General features: G+C 38.7%; 1 pseudogene; it reads right to left on the reverse strand.

The window, feature by feature from the left end:
- Positions 1–4,021: 4,021 nt before the first annotated feature.
- On the reverse strand, positions 4,022–16,551 carry LOC113156678 (annotated as a pseudogene).
- Between the last annotated feature and the right edge of the window lie 1,003 nt (positions 16,552–17,554).

The following is a 17,554-nucleotide window of genomic DNA, read 5'->3' on the forward strand; positions in this document are numbered from 1 at the left end:
TGCGCTCTAAACTGACAGAGCTCCACTGGTCGTCATGCATGCTTAGCACAGAATAAGATAAGGAGGATACTGACATATCTCGCAAGTAAAAACGTATAAAAGAGCACGGGGATGCCCACAATACCGCTGTACAGATATCCTCCACAGATATTCTTTGGAAAGGGCTGTGGAGGTGGGCATGGCTCTAGTGGAATGAGCACGGACATTACGAGGAGGTTCTTCTCTCCTTCTCTTCTTCTTCTCTTTATCTGCTGCGACATAAACCTGTGTGATAACTTCAAACAGCCAGTGAGACAGCCATTTCCCTTGGGAATATTCTCTGTGATGCACAAACAATTGTTGGGTCTGTCTGAAAACAGCTGTGCGCGTCACCTAATGTGACAGTGAATGAACAGGACTCATTTAAAGGAGTAAGTCAGTATCTTAGGCGTGAATGCCAGATTGATCGGGGAATTGCCAAAGCTCCGTCCTCTCTGATAACAAGGCAGGAAGGGGAGACCGACAGCACACACAGATCGCTCACTCTCTTAGCTGGACACAGGGCTAAGAGAAATGCTGTCTTTAAAGAAAGGAGCCTGAGAGAGATTGGCTCAAAAAGAGGATCTTTAAGAGCGGTAATTCCCACTGAGGCGTAATTGAACAAATCGGAGGCCACTGTCTCTGATTTAAAAAACGTTTAATCAACAGATGTGCAAAAACAGTTCTCTCTCCAAAATCCTCATGACAAGACGAGATGGCTGCGGCATATGTTTTAACCGGCATATGTTTTAACTGTAGACAGAGCCAACTCCCGATCTCCCAATAACTGGTTAAAAGACAGAATTTGGGGAAGGGGGCAGGAAGTGGGATCCATGTCCTACTCAACACACCTGAGGCTGTGGTGGATTGAGCTCTCGCATTGTGAATGGTGTGAATTACTGCAGGCGGCAGACCTAGGCTCTCCAAACATTCCCGTTCAGGGGCCAGGTCCATAGGCGCTGTCCTATCACTGGGTAGTGATGGATCAAATTGTCCATCTGCGAGAGCGCGTCAATGACCGTGGCCGCCGCCAGGGGTCGCTCGATAACAGCTGTATCATTGTGGGAAACCAAGAAGTGCTCGTGCACCCCGAAACCACCAGATTGACCGACAGACGCTCCTACTGTACACGTGTCAAGAGACGTGGAATCAGAGGAATGGGAAGGAAGGCATAGAGAAGACTCTGGGCCATGGATGGTGAGAGAAAGCATCCACCCTGAGTGGAGGATCGACGCTTGCGTCCATTGCGAATCACAGCGCGCACTGTGCGTTTCGCGTCACTCAAACAGCTCCACCTCTGCTGTGCTGAACCTGTTCCACAACTCCAGCGAGATTGTGGGCTTAAGTTTCCCGTCGCTGGGCGGTGGTCCGCCTTGCGGTATCAGATCCGCAGCTCGGTTCTCCGTGCCGGGTATATAAACCACTCTGATGGAGCGGAGGTTCGTGTGGGACCACAGCAGCAGACCTCTGGCTAAGCAAACACCGCCCTGGCGATTGATGTAAGCGGCAGCTGTTTTGTTGTCTGTTCTCACCATCACGTGTTTGTTCCTCAGCAGAGGAGCAAAATGTTTCAACACTTTGAGCACTGTGGAGAGCTCCAGTCAATTTATGCGGCTCTCTCCATCTTCCTCCCACAACCTGGGACAGACACGTGCAGCCCCAGCCGAATAGAGATGTGTCTGTGTACACCGATATGTGTGATGCAACTCTGCATGCTGAGTAGGGCAATGTTATTGATGGCATGTGGTGACTTGGTCGCGGGAAGATGTAGAGAGTAGGTCGATGGCTGCTGAAGAAGGTCACCTTAGGGAGCAGGATGCAGGCTAGACTCGGCTCTAGCGGCGGAACAGCAGGAAAGCCACGTTCCGTCTCCCCGTGGACCCTGGTGAAGGGATCGTAACGAGCCACCGGAGCCTTCAGCTTCCCAGGATTCTGACCGGCCTCCAATAGGAAGGGGCGGAGGGCGGTAAAAAGTCGGCCATAGCGGAAGGCGTTTAGCCTCCTGCTCGCTGCGATATATGTCGCCCACCATGTCGCTGGGAGCAGGTGCAGGTGGCTCCGGAGGCTGAGGAATACCTTTTCTGTTAGCTGCTCTCTTGCTCCAGCTGAACCGTCATGTTGTCACCCATGTCTTCCACGGGGAAGAGGGGGGAACTAGGGGGGGAGCCAAGAATGGAAAGAGCCGAGTCAGGGGACTCTTGCCCTGCATGGAGCTCGCCCCGTGGGCCGGGGGGTCCAGCAGTCGATAGCCTCCTGCATGTGGAAGCTAACTGGCTTAGCCCAGCTGTCGTCTTCGCCGTCCTCCCAGAGCACCACAAAGGCGTCCACTCGCTGCTGCTTCTCCTCCAGGGGCAGACGTGCACAATAGGGACACGTGTCCCGAGGAGTGAGGGCTAGCTCGGCATCCACTAGCTCAGGGCCGAGGCAGATTTCACAGTGAGCATGGAGGTTGTCATCCAGGATGAAGGCGGTTTTGCATCCTGGGCACAGCCGGAACCCGTCGGTGGAACGCTGAGTAGAACTCATCTTCTTATCTTCACAAGGTGACTGCATACTACGCTGAAGAAAAAAGGGGAGCAGGTCTCAGGTCACGCAGGGCTTTTATAGTCTGTGGGCGGACCTGAGTGAGGTAGCCCTGTGCTGGCACAGGGCGCGAAAGAATTCTTCACGACTGTGCATGCACGCGGGGATAAACCCAATAGCGACAGCTCTTAGAGGGCTACGCCTATACGAAATAGAACGAACATACGAAATAGAACGAACATACGAAATAGAACGAACATACGAAATAGAACGAACATACGAAATAGAACGAACATACGAAATAGAACGAACATACGAACTGATCAGAGTGGTGGAGGATACGGAGCAAACAAGCAATGAAGGAAAGACTGAGGGGAGCTTATAAACCAACAGGGACACACAGGTGAAATTAATCAGTCATTAATGCGGTGAGTGGAGAGTGGAGGAAGAGGAAGTCCATATATGGGTGTGGCAGGAGAGTGAGACACAAAACAAAAACAAAACCCACAGACAGGGCGAAGGGAGGAATTGTAACAAGGAGTTACAATCTTGACACACTTTCTGTTTTATTAATATGAAAATACAATATGCTCTCACATCTTTGCACAAAACAGTAATGTAAATTAAATTACATTTCAATTTCATTTTTTTATTTAGGAATGGCAAAATTGTTAAAAGATCCAAAAAAGTTATTTGCAACTCACACTGATGTAACAGACAGTGGTGTTGAGTTAGCTGTAGGCTGACAAGTATCTGATCACTAAAACATTTAACAAAATAAAGTCATTGTCATTAGTCATTCCTCCCTAACACACAACTCTTTAGTGATCATTATGTCTCTGGTCACTTTGCTGAAATACAGGAAGTTGTAGTCAGTCACTGTTGTAAGATGTAGCATAAAAATTATTTTAAATTGAAGATAGTACTTGAACTATGATAATCTATGCTAATTCAGCAGCAGAGTACAGTATAACTTGCTTTTCTTGAAATATTTAATTTGTTGTCTTCTTGTTTTGTCCTGATTCGTCAGAGGGAGAGTAACATCAATTTGAATTAGCTATTTAAATTGATTAAAATTCAAAAATATTTGAAATGTTTCCTAATTTGGTCAAGCTTTGCCAGAGGTAGATTAATGATCAATTAATCTATCAATGAAAACCAATCAGTCCTTGCAGATGTTCAGGTCTTTGCAAAAACTTCAAGATTTAAGTCGTTCATAAAGGCGACAGTTGGCAACTTGCCGAATCCGGCAACAGCTGCAACAGGAAACGCACCAGATTTGTCAATTCCTTTTGCTGTACCCTGTTCCTGTTGTCAAGATGTTGAGTCTGTTGTCACTGGGGTGATAGTTCATTATTGCACTTAAAAGCCACTGGCTAACAGCTCTGACATTTGTTCATAAGCCCATATTCATACCATTTATACATGTACTCACAATACTCAGGTAACATTGCTGAAATGATTTCACCACAAAGCCCAGTTAAGGTATTTTACTGCCATTTTATTGCACAGAAAATCTATTTTTAAATGTGTTTCACTGAATCCAGGTGGATACATTTTTAAACAGTATTATAGATGCTTGTTTTTTAAAAATGTGTTACTTAAATCTTCTAAACATGACGCATGACATTAAATGTCACATATGTCATATAATAAATGTTTGAAAAAGCAATAAGCACTGGCTTTTTTCTAACCAAATTCAAAATGGAGCAACATTATATATTACATCATTTATTTCTAAACAAATCAGTTCGTATTTTCAATAGCAGTTTTTAACAAGTAAGCAGCACATATACACACCACGTTTTAGCAGATTTACAGAAAAGAAAGAGAAAGAAATAAAAAATGAAACTGATTGTACAGTACTGATTTTGTTTTTCACCTGACTGAAACTGTTGAAGTACAAGTGCAAAAGTATTAAAGTGTTAGTATTAAAATAAGCAAAATATTTTAAAATGTACTTTAATAAAGGCTCATCATCAGGATCACGTAGGCTGTATGAACCCACTCCCCACATAGTGAACATTTACCCTTCACTATCACTATTATATTACAGGCTGACAACCTCTATTAAAATAAATAATGAGTGAGGAATTTCACCCACAAATAAGCTCTCAATGCTTTTTTTAAATGTTGAATTAAAAGTGGAGTACTGGTACAGATTAACCTTAAAATTAAATGATAATTATACAGATATTAACAGCTACTGACACAACGGATTTCATGCTTATTCTGGTGCAGGAGCACCTCCATCAGCCCCTGGATCTGCTCCTTCTTCTGCTTCCTGATTAATCATCTCCTTGTATTTACTCTTGAAAAAACCAGCCTGAGATTAAAAAACAAAAAAGGCTAAATGAAGACACATCAATCCTGATTTAGATAAGATAACTGCTGACTGTTCGAAAATGAAAATAAGTGAATTCAGCACAGAAAGCTGTAGTCTCACCTTATAAACACCTGCAGTGAGTAAAACCAGTAGAGCCAACCCTCCCAGAGACCCTCCGACAATCTCCTTGGTGAAGTCTGGTTCAGGATACACTTCTACCTCTGACTCAATCTGAGAGGTAACGCAATTGAATGTAGATCAAATTCACACTCATTTAAAACACAAATAAGAGAATGAGATGTGTAATCACCTTTCGAATAGGAGGGTTGGTATTAGACCCTGTTGAAAAGTAGATGTACTGGTTTCTGTCATACTCCAGACTGGCTGTGCTGGTCAAGAGGAATTTGGCAGAATGAAGTCCAATCTGTTTAGAAACAAAAGCTTGATTTAATCTTTTGTGATGTTAAACTCTTATTTCTGAAACTCTAACATTTATTATTATTGTTATCACATTAATCAAAACCAGTTGTAATCACATAATTCCAAATCCAGCACTTCAAATGTATAAAACATAAACCCTTGAATTTGTGAACCACATTCATCATTTAATTAGTTACCTGCTCGATCCACCCTGAACTAAGGTTGGCAGATATTATGTACTGTTTCTTGTCCCCTCGTCCTATAAACCCAGTGCACTTGAACACTGCACACCTGGCTACAGAGCAGCCCTGTTGGTGAATTAAAGAAGAAAGAAAGAAGTAAGCAAACAAAGCTGTAATCCATTTACACGTACAACTCTAAATATCCACATATCCAAATATAATACAAAGCCCATTTCAAGCCAAGTGCTGACGTTTTCTAAAATACAATAAAAACACAAATATAGGGACTCATCTGACCACAAAACTTGTTTCAGCTGCCTTTCATACAATTTCTTACAAGCTTGCTCCCAGAATTCGTGTATCGCTTCCTTCTTGAGTAATAAAATTTTTCTCAGCTGTCACAAGTTTGCAGTCAAAAACAAGTTGTGGCCTTGGTGGATATTTCATTTAATCCTATTTATGGAACCTTCACCTGGAATCATCCACAATGATGTTGAATATTTTCTAAATGTTATTTCTTTGTACATTTGTCAGATAAATAAATAAAATGTCAGTTTCGTCTTTTTGTGTATTTTAGAATAAGTCTCAGCTTCTCTGGATAACTGTATAGACATTCTTACCACTGACTTATTTTTCTTTATCTCAGTAACAAAATCTTTGAGAGCAGGTTCTTCATCCTTGTCCCTTCGGCAGTCTGGAATCTGAAATAGAGCAGATTCATGTCAGACAGAGATTTAAACTAAGAGACAGACAGAAAGATGTGGTCTATACATATGGTGGATATGACCAGCTATCCTTGAGGCTGTAGTTGCATTAAAAAAAGAACAGTTTCAGGTTTGGTAGTTTCATCATTCGTTACCTGTAAATTGTTTGAATCCACCCAGATGTCTTTATCACCCAGCTTTACTGGCACCCTGATCACAACAGTACAATTCAGCCCTCTGATATCATTTATAACCTAACGGAAGGAAAAAGAGACAAGGAGAGTACTGAAGGGGCTGAGCATGTGTTATGGCCTGAATCAAGGTGAAGAACTGCTGTGATATCTTACCCCAAGTGTTTGTTGGAATGGTTTCTGCAAATTATTCTTTCCGAAAGTGAAATTGTTGTAGCTGAGGGAACTGATATTGAAAACAGACATGTTTGATATTTGATTAAGATCATACAGACGTGGACAAAATGATTGGCATCCTTACCTTAAAGCAGTACTTCTCAATTATTATTATTCGTTTATCTCATTATCTCCGTCTCTGTCCGCCTTTCATTCATGGTGTCTCTTGAGGGTTTGTTCACTACACTTCAAACCTCCTGCTCCATAGTTGGTGCAATAACACCATAGAGCTAATACTCTCTGCGCACACTATGAGAATGAGAGCGAATGGATGTGCAATTACACTTTATTCTAGTACGGCCAAAAAGCAAGTTTCCTGGGGTCACGCGCGCCCCCCAGCATCACACCGTGCCCCATTTGAGAAGCACTGCCTTAAAGAAAGAAAAACCCACAAAGGTCACTGAAATAACTTTACAAAAGCAATAATCATTTGTGTCATGGTGTGTACCAAACTCAACATGGACCACAGAAATCTAGAGAGAGTTGATAGAACAACATGTTAAATATGAAGGCTGTAAGACTGTCTCCATGCAGCTTGATGTGACTACAGTTGACAAATTACTCAAACGTTTAAGGTCCACAGGACTGTAGTCCACCTCCCTGACGTGGCCACAAGAGGACAGTCAATGACAAATTCAAGAGACAGATAATATGAATGGTAACAAAAGAGCAAAGAACTACTTCAAATACATTAAAGGTGAAATCTAAAACAGCTAAAACACCCAAGAATGGCTTAGAACAAATCACTGGACTATTCTGATGTGGCCTTCTATGAGTCCTGATCTAAATCATATGGAACATCTATGGATAGAGCTGAAACATGCAGTCTGGAGAAGGCACCAGTTTCATTAGTTTGTTTTCTAAAAAGCTCCTGTTGAACCACAACTCAAAAGCAATGTCTGATTTTTTTTTTGTCAGTTTATTATTAAGTTATTTCAGTGACCTTTGTGGGTGTTTTTCAGCTTCAGTTTTACTTTTTCATACTAATTGTTTCACATAGACCAATACAAACCTTTCAAATGTGAAGAATATGCTGTATTTTACGTCCATCTCTCTCTTTTTATAGAGTTCGCTTGAACTGGAGTGATCCGTATTCCCACTAAAAGGAAGAAGTGGCATTAATTGTTGTCTTAGTTGTTATTAAATGTTGCGTTTATGGCCAGGTAACTGAACAGTACCTGGTGGCATTTGCAGTGACAAAAATCCTCCTGTTGAGCTGACCGTCATTATCAATTCCATAAGAGACTACGAAAAAAGCCTAAAATAAAATGAATGAGACACATCACATTTTCTCTGCATTATACAGGACTGTCTTTAGAGCCTGCAGCTGAGAGAAAGATGCTTCTGTACAGTCAAACCTTAGCGCCGCTCTTGAAAATAGGCCTGTCGACAGTGCATTCTGTCTTTCCTCTTGATAAGCCATTTTCACTGTCCAAGGAATTGCAGTCAATTCTTCCCTTTGTTAAAACAAACAAACAAACAAAGTCACCCATCAACTGGAGCTGTTGTGTGATCTGAAAAATGAGCTGAGCAGAGATGAACTTGAACTGAATTGTTCTGACACCTTACCTTCAGAATTGTGAACTTCCTGTAGGAGAGCCCGGGTGGGTATGTGAGAATAACACGGCTGTTGTAGGAGTTTTCACCGCTGTTCTCCACTGAGACTGTGGCTTCCAACAGTTCATCAATACCAACCCTAACCTCTGAGGAGCTGACACAGGATGAGAAGAAGAGAAATGTGTAGGAATTCACGTAGCACACTAATACCTACATCTATGCCTATCTGCAGACCAACACTGTCATGGTGCCAGAAATCGGATTATAAGTTCATCTAATGTTTAAGTTGACCACAAATACCTCTACGTAGTCTGTACCAGACCGTGCACTGTGAAGTGGTGAACTCACAAATCACTTAACAGATTAACATTGTCTTTTCCACTAGCATGACTAAAAATATTGTACGAGAATTCAGGTTGAACAATTGTCCAGACAGTCTCAAGCTAACTGAAAGAAGAGCAAATAAGACTTTGATAAGAATTTGATATGTTGTTGATATTATCAATATTGATATCATTCTTATACATATGCAAACCATTTGTACCTTCAGAAAAGATGAAAGATAAAAGAGAACAACAAACACAGCTCATGCTTCACTTTTGTAATTCACCTGGTGAAGTTGAAATCCAACTTTATGTTGTCCACACACTTTCCATCAGTGCCGCAGTTGATCTCAAAGCCTAACTGTAGAAGAGAGGGTGAAGTAAACTGTTTGGTAGGAGATTATTTGCAACTTCTCGCTATTTGTGCGAATAATTACAGCAGCAGGTTAAAACTTTGTGTCTCTAAAGATTACTTACAGGATGAAAGGTTAAAGTTTGAGCCCGCTGGTCCAGACTTGGTTTGAGGTTTGTACTAGAGGGCACTCCATCAAAAGTGAATTTGAGCTCATTGATAAGTTCATTGAGAGCATCCTCTGGACAAGCCTGTAACAGAGCACAATTACAAAAATACTTTTTGTTAAGTTTAAAGAGAGTTGGCCGCAATTCAACGTCTTATCAAAGACAACAAGAGCATCAATAATGTTTGTTTTTGTTGTTTTGTAGGCTCAAACTGTCATTGTGTGTCTGTGTGTGTGTTGTTGGAAGATTTGAACAACTCACGTCAATAGAGAACTTCACGTCGAGGCAGTTTTGCCCCATGGAAATCGTTGTCGAACCACTCGACTGTCGTTGTTTTTCAGAGATGTAAGCTCTGTTGTTTGGGACTCTTGCGAGTGGCATCCAGTGTTAAAGTATAATTAATCTTTGCTTTGGCTGGAATAAATAAATTCATGAGTTAGTCGTGTACACACATTTATATAGAATAGAAGAACAATTGAAAAATAGGAAACCTGTATTTGTTGCAGAGGAGGTCATGGTAAAGCAGATTGTAGCTGTGTTCACCAACGGTTTTGAACAATCATCATTTTGAGTGGGGATTTGGGTTGGATTGAATGACACCGAAGCTTCGACCATTACTATAGGCTTTGATCTGGACAGAGCAGAGAAATAGATGTGAACAACATTTGGGTTTGTAATTTATAAAACTCACTTATACCATCCATAAACATAATCTGTCCCAGATTTTGAAATTGTCCTAACATTTAGTTTGATCTACACACAGCAAAGGTAAACTTGTGATTGTATGATAGCGGTATCTTGGATTTACCTGAGTAAGACAACTGTACCCTTTGAACCCACGGCTAAGTCAGGCAGATAATCCCCACTGTGGTCAAAAGACGACTGACTGATCGACATGCCAAAGAACTTCAGTCCTGACTGGACTTCAGAACCAGCAATTCTCTATGCAGACAGAAGTGTTTTAGTTAACCATATTGAAAATTGTATAGATTTAAAATAGAGTGGGAAAAAATCCAAAGGGCGTTAAATCTTCCTCTGTTGTTCTTTGATCTCACCTGTGAGTAAGTAGGATTTATCCTTCCTGCCTCGCCATTGAATATATAGATGCTGCCTTGACCATCATTTTCCAAAGGTGCTCCAACTGCCAGATCATTGAGCTTATCTAGGTTAAGATCAGGCAGCACAGCTAGAGAAGATCCAAATCTTCCTTGGGCGAATGCACCCCCTCTCAGTACTAGTGGACTAAAATCTAAATTACACTCGACATTCTGAAAAAAAGGGATGAAAATCAATGTTTGAGTGTTCATTGTAGAAAAAACTAATAATTCATCTAATAGCACTGGATAAAACTGTCATTTACCAAATTAGTCAGAGTGCAAACGTAAACTCTTCCCTCTCTGTCAGACTCCTTGTACATAGGGGCAGATATGAGGATTAGGTCGGCGTACTGGTCCCCATCCAGATCCATGGCACAAACCTCTGCTCCAAAATATTCACCACTCTGAAACTGTGCAAGCAACAAGTCATCAGCACATAAAGGAGGAAAACAACAAAATATATCTGAATTGTAAACACACCTGCCATGGAAAAGGGATCAATCTTTTGCAAGAAGCTGTTTCGGTAAACTGTAATCACAGCTCCCATGTGCCGAAACCTTGGGGCACCAGTAATTGTCAATGGGCCCTCAAAGGTTGTGGCAACTGTCATAGAGTAACCTAGAATTAAAGAGTCAAAGGTTTAACCACTTTTTAACTGTTCATTTTACAAAAGGAACAGGAACAGGTAGAGTGTATATGTTATAATAAATTATATATTTTATGTTTAATCAAAGAGAGAAAAGGTCACTCTAGGATAACGCCTATTCTATCAACAAGGCTGTTGCTGCAAAATATTGATTTCCTGTCTTGAGTCACTGTATGTTTGATCAGGAAGTGTCTTCATATGTGACAGGAACATTTCTTTCAATAAAGTGAAGAAGTCATCATGCCGAAACATCCTATCTGACTCCCTTAGATAAAATTCTGGTACACCATCTCACAAGGGGAAAGGCATGCTTCACAATAATCACTTTAAGTTATGCTTTTTTTATGAGAGACAAGGCAACGTAACAGGATAACTCTCTGTACTATTATTCTAACAATATGGATCTTCTGTCATGACACCATTAACCACTGAAATTACTTAAGCTGACTTCTAGAATTTTCTGACAGCTTATTGGAGAAAAGGCAATGTCTCCAATAATTTTAATTTAATGCAATTAATTAATTTAAAGCATTAATATATGCTTGTAAAGCATATATTAACACTTTAAATTAATCTTTTTAAAGATCATACTGTTTTTTTTTTGTGAAAAACACAGTACTTTTTGGTGTTTTATGTGTGGCATAGAGTAAAACATTCCTTTTTTCCTATTCTAAATTCAATTCTGCAAGTTTGTATGTATAGGTTTTCAATAGAAGGGAGGAAAGGTTGCAGTAGAGCAGTGCATATGCAAAACATATGAGTTTGTCTTTCTCACCCAGATAACTGTCAGGTTCAATATTTCCAGGCTCAAATGACCTCATTCTGTTTGTGTATTTCAAGTAGCCTCCTTTCCATTCATTGGCACCAACAATGCCCAACTGAGTTCCCTGCAAGTTAGAAAGAAATGTGAACATGTGTTTGCTACTAAACATCAGCTAAAACTTAATACTTGCAAAATTCAAAATCTCATTTTTTAACTACATATTTTTTTGCTTTTACTTTTTTTGCTTTTTGCAAATGGTGGATTATACTGATGACAAATGAGTTTGAGTTTATAAGACAAATCTCAGTTGAACTGCCAGTTTGGCACATGGTTTTATAGCTTATTTTATTCTCGACAGATCCTGAAAACCTCCATGCTGTTACATTTTTACAGTTTGATTTATACTTCTGAGTTGAATCTATGCAGAGTCCTATATTTCTACATTTCTCTGCAATCCCACACCTTTGATTCATTAACTGGCCTCTAAAATCAATTTCCAATGTAGGAGTGAGTAAGTATTTGCATTTGTTCACTTTGCTTAAACAATGACAACTGTACAGTGCAGTGACTTTCTAGTAATTACCCGAGGCACATAAGCAGCACTAAATCCCTCTTGAGCCATTTCCATTTTCAGTGACTCTCCGCTGGTTTGAGTTCCTGTAACAGAAAAGTAAATTAGCACAATAATGTTGACTTCCACATTCCATATATTTACATGGTAGATTTACATCAAAGTACATTCAATAAAAATAAACCCTTAAAAACCTAATTGTTTGAAACATTGTTTACTCTTTGTAACTATGTCTGCAGTGTTATTAAGTTAAATATACAACTATACCTTCAATAGAGAAGATTTTGGTCGCCAAACTCTGCCTGATTTTTCCAAGTACACTAAAGTTTGCCACTTGAAACACATGCTCTTGACTGGGTGATGATGCAATGGTATCCAGTTCACCTTTGGCACCCGACTTGTTAAAAGCATCCCCAACCTGGGACGTTGACAAAACACATTTGAGATATAGTGTGACATAATTAATTCACTGCTTAAGTTCTACAGAGCAATGCAGATGTCAGAAAACACAACAACATATCAGACTATACAAAAAGTAGTAACAACACTACTTCTTCCTGATCAGACAGAACCAACATCAGTTAAGATCAGCATCAGTAAACTGTATGACCTGAAAACACATCAAACATAACTAAAAGCTCCACAGGGTGGATAACAGTGATGGAGATTTTAGATTGATTTTGGTTTTTGCATATATGGATATGGCGATGTCACCTCTACCAACTCAGCCTCTTTCACATAAACATTCATTAAACAATCATTTCCAGATAGAAAAACACAGGTTTTATGGACAGTTTCTGCTGACTCACTTTGATACTGGTTATTCTGGACTATGTTAGGCTCACACTAATGATACAGGCCCCTGAGATGTTTTTGTGTTTGATAGAATTTTGTTGTATTTTCTCTTTTCTGTTTTGTGCCTACAGGTCGCAGGAAAAATCACTGTGGAGTGGAACTGAAGAACTTACTCCAATAGCAAATCGCACAATGTTTTTTGCCTCAGCTGCAGCTGCTGCCGATGGCAACTGATCTCGTTCTTGAGATTCTCCATCTGTGATCACTATCAAGATCTTCTTCACATTTGGTCTGGAACCTTTTGTTTGTGTGAAAACATTTTCACTGTAAACAGAAACATTAACTTTCAATGCATTTTGCAGTCACATATAGTTAATAATATGCCTTAAAAAAACATTATAAATGTCCACATATACTAAGTGACAGTTTCCTGATAATCTGATTTAATTGCAAAACTACTGGCCTCACATGAAAGTTGGGTATGTTCACAACTATACAGTTCAATTGTCAAGATAAATCCTTTATTCATACACATATTGTAACCGCAGAGTCTATATAAATTTTAGCATGTAATTCCTGTTCAGACAAGAAGTCACCATGACATTGTCATACATAGCATCATAATGCCACTTACACCACTGTTCTGATGGCTGTAGCTGTGTTAGTTCCTCCTCCTAGCTGTCGAATAGAACCAACATTTGCCTCCCACGATCCAGAGAGAAAATTGTTAAAGTAATAATGGATCTGGGTTTGCCAAGAGAACTGAGCAAGGGCAAACTGCAAAAAATAACAGAAAGAAAAATTAACTACAGTCAAATTTAATGCCACATTAAGTTAACAGTCAACAAAGTAAAAAAAGTGAATTTTTTGCTGTCTGTGTTAAGTTTTAATTGAAAATGGGAACACAGTCCTCAGTACCTGTGTATCTTTGGCTGGAAATGAACGAACCACATTTTTCACAAAAGTCTTCATTGTTTCAAAATCTGTCCGGTTTACACTGCCTGAACCATCCAGTAGAAATGCAATGTCTGCTTCAGTTTGGCACTCTGTGAAAGAGACGACTCAGAGATGAATCATATTGCTCAAATATTTTCCCTTTACGATAAATGGACTATTAATACTGTACTACATATCCATAAAATTCCCTTTTAATATCCCATTTAACTGTTTTAGTTAACCTGCATTATTTAGGCAGCATCATGTATCAGTAGTTCCATATGATTTTATTTTGTTCAATATCAGACAAACGTTAGTTCATGTGTGATTCTAAGTGTGGTTTTATATTAGTGTTTTTTCCGTGATCGTAAATAATTAATGTTTATGAGGAAATTATTATTTATATTGCTACTAGAAAGAAAGTAGTGTGTGGTGATTCTAAATTATTTTTTTTACCTTTTTTTTATTATGGATACTTTTTTGACAACCTCTACATACTACATGTCTTGTACCTTTATTAGTAGAAGGCAGGGGGGGCCCAAAAGCATTACAGCGGTCTATCTCAAAGCATACACCACTGTACATGGTGATACTTTTGCAGTCCTTCGGGATGGTTGGACCACAGGCCTGAAAAGATTGCATTCTGATTAATCTTGATGCTTTCACCAATATTAACAATGTGCTGTTTATAACTCACCAGGGTTTTCTGTGTTCTGGGATCACTTGTCATTGTTAAACCAAGGGACATGTTGACTGCAAAATCTGGAACTGCATTAAAATATATTCATTCAGTTAAGTTTATCTTGGTTGCACTTTGTGACCAAGGCAAAATAAGACATGTCTACCCCAACAATTTGTCTGTTATTGAGTTCTACAACATTCAAAAACATCGATAACATGAATCTTTGACTGAAAAATAGATTTTAATGGAATTTTTGTCACCTACTTTACCATTACCTACTTTGAATGTTAATATTTTGGCAGGAATCAGTGGAACATCTGTATATTTGCCCACTCTTATTCGATGAATATTGTTCAAGGGGAGCACTGACAAGCAAGCTGATGAAATAAAACCAGGGAAGCATGTAAGGGCACAATTCTGGAGGGCTTCCTGTAGCAGATATATGGGAACAGCAGATTCATGTTTATTCACCACAAAAACCCAGACTCTGACTTACTCTGATTCTCTTTGTACCACCTGGTAGCCAAAACTTGCAGTATTACTTGTCAATGTCCGCCAGGCCACAGGTTCGATGTTGAAACACAGTGCAGCCTTTACCACTGATAAATGAAGAGGAAAACAGAGAATGTTACCGTATAGCAACATAAAAATTATTACCACTAATGTTCTGTGTAAGTGTAAATGTATACAGTCTGTGTGTTGCTTTTAGTCTTTTATACAAAGTATTATGTTGTAGTTGAGGTCTGTCTCAGCATCTTTTTTATTTTTTCATAAAACCACAAGGTGGTGCCAAAGTCAGAAACATGACAATTCTCCCACTTTACTACTAATTCGTAATTCTGTGTAAGACTTCCTTCTATGGAGCCCTTCTGGGATTTGCCAAAGTTGCATGAATAAAGCCTTCCTGTTGTTCTGTCCCTTTTTTGGACACAACATTAGACTCATCTTTGAAGCGGATTGTCTCATGCTCAACAACTTACCAAGAGATTGTGTGAAATTTTACTAATATCATTTATTTTTCTTTAATTGTTTTTTACTTGCAGAACCTCCCTGAGATTAAGAATTTTTAGTGTCCTCTCAAAACCTATTATTAACACCTGGCAACTGAATATTAATGGTTAATGGATTTTGGTATACTTTACATTTCACGGTCTTTTAAAAAGACACTTTGTATTTTTTACTGAAGTTCGTTGTTAAGAAAAACCTTTAATAAGACAATGATTTCTTAAGCTTCTGCTTTTCACCAGGGTTCGGCTACTGCAGTCAGAAAGACACAGACTGTATCACAGATTTTACTAATTAACCTTTATTTATTCAGCTTGCTTAATATTGACTGTTGATTAACTACTCGGTGTAGTTTGACACGTCAATGACAACAAGTCAAGAAATATATTCTGAACTAAACTGAATGACAAGAAGAATCAAAAATCACATAGACACCACCAGGAAGTCTGTAACTATGTTCTAGCTTAGAGGTCGGAGAGATAAGTAGGATGTTTTGTGATAATTCTAACATGTTGTTTCTTCCGTGTTTCACATTGTATAGGTTTAGTAAACATGATCATGTTAACTGTCAAAAGGCAGGTAATGTTTGACGCAAGTTGTATATGGTTACTTTTAATTCTAACATTAATCTGTGGTGTCTGTCTCTAAAACCTGTTTTTTTTTTTTCTCTCTACAAACCTGTACAAATAAATGGGGAGGTTAAGTTAATAAGATTGATCAGCCACAACATTAATACCACCTGGCAGGAGCATTGAAAAAAAAATAATGCTACCACACACTGCATAGGAAAAAATAAATTAAACCACAGTGTCAAAACCACCACATGCCCAGTTTGGTTCAGTGTAGTGAGACACTTCTGTTAAGTATAATTTAGCTATAGTAGTATCATTTTTTATTTATTTATTTTAATTATTATTTTTGGCATTTCAGCAATGAAATAATATAATTATATATAACAATATAATTATAAATATAGAAAATAAATATAAGACAGAAGCAGGACAGATTCAAAGATGTCTTACCTGACAGGAATAACGTAGCAGTAATTATCCAGTCCATTGTGCTACTGTGTTACATGAAAATACTAATGGGTTCATAAGAATTTGTTTCAAAACTCCTGCATGAAGAATGTCTACTACTGTCAAAGAAGGGAAATGTTGAAACCAAAATGCAGAATTCATGAATAACTCCTCAGTTTAAGGCAGCAGGAACTGGTACGTAGGAGGAGTTACAATCTTGACACACACTAATAAACACATAAAATTAAAGTTTTTATAAAATATGAAAATACAATATGCTATCAAAAGAGTAATGTTGTTTAAATTACATTTCAATATAATTTTTTTATTTAGGAATGGTATGTCTAAAATTGTTAAAAGATACAAAAAAGGTATTTGCAACCCACACTGATGTAACAGACAGTGGTGTTCAGTTCAGACAAGTATCTGATCACTAAAATAGTTAACAAAATAAAGTCATTGTCATTAGTCATTCCTCCCTAACACACAACTCTTTAGTGATCATTATGTCTCTGGTCACTTTGCTGAAGTATAAGAAGTTGTAGTCAGTCACTGTTGTAAGATGTATCATTAAAATTATTTTAAATTGAAGATAGTACTTGAACCATGAGAAACTATGCTAATTCAGCAGCAGAGTACAGTATAACTTGCTTTTCTTGAAATATTTAATTTGTCGTCTCCTTGTTTCGTCCTGATTCGTCAGAGGAAGAGTAACATCAATGTGAATTAGCAATTTAAAGTGTTTAAAATTCAAAGATATTTGACATTTCCTGATTTGGTCAAGCTTTGCCAGAAGTAGATTAACATTTACCCAACAACAGTTAATGAAAAGGCCTAATTCTGCTTTTTTCTTTTTTACTTACTCTAACACTGTCTCATTGCATCTGTGAGTCAGAAAACATGATGCTTTTGCAAGATTTCTATGAGCTATAGTACATACATACATACATAGGCTGCTAGCTCATTTTATCTTCGTTGGCCACCCACATATGCGGAAGCTGAAAAGTTTTTGTGGAACAGCTGTGGATGTGAAACCCCCGTGTTGAAATACAGAAATGATG

This window comes from Anabas testudineus, chromosome 19 (assembly GCF_900324465.2).
Source record: "Anabas testudineus chromosome 19, fAnaTes1.2, whole genome shotgun sequence".
Classification (NCBI taxonomy): domain Eukaryota; kingdom Metazoa; phylum Chordata; class Actinopteri; order Anabantiformes; family Anabantidae; genus Anabas; species Anabas testudineus.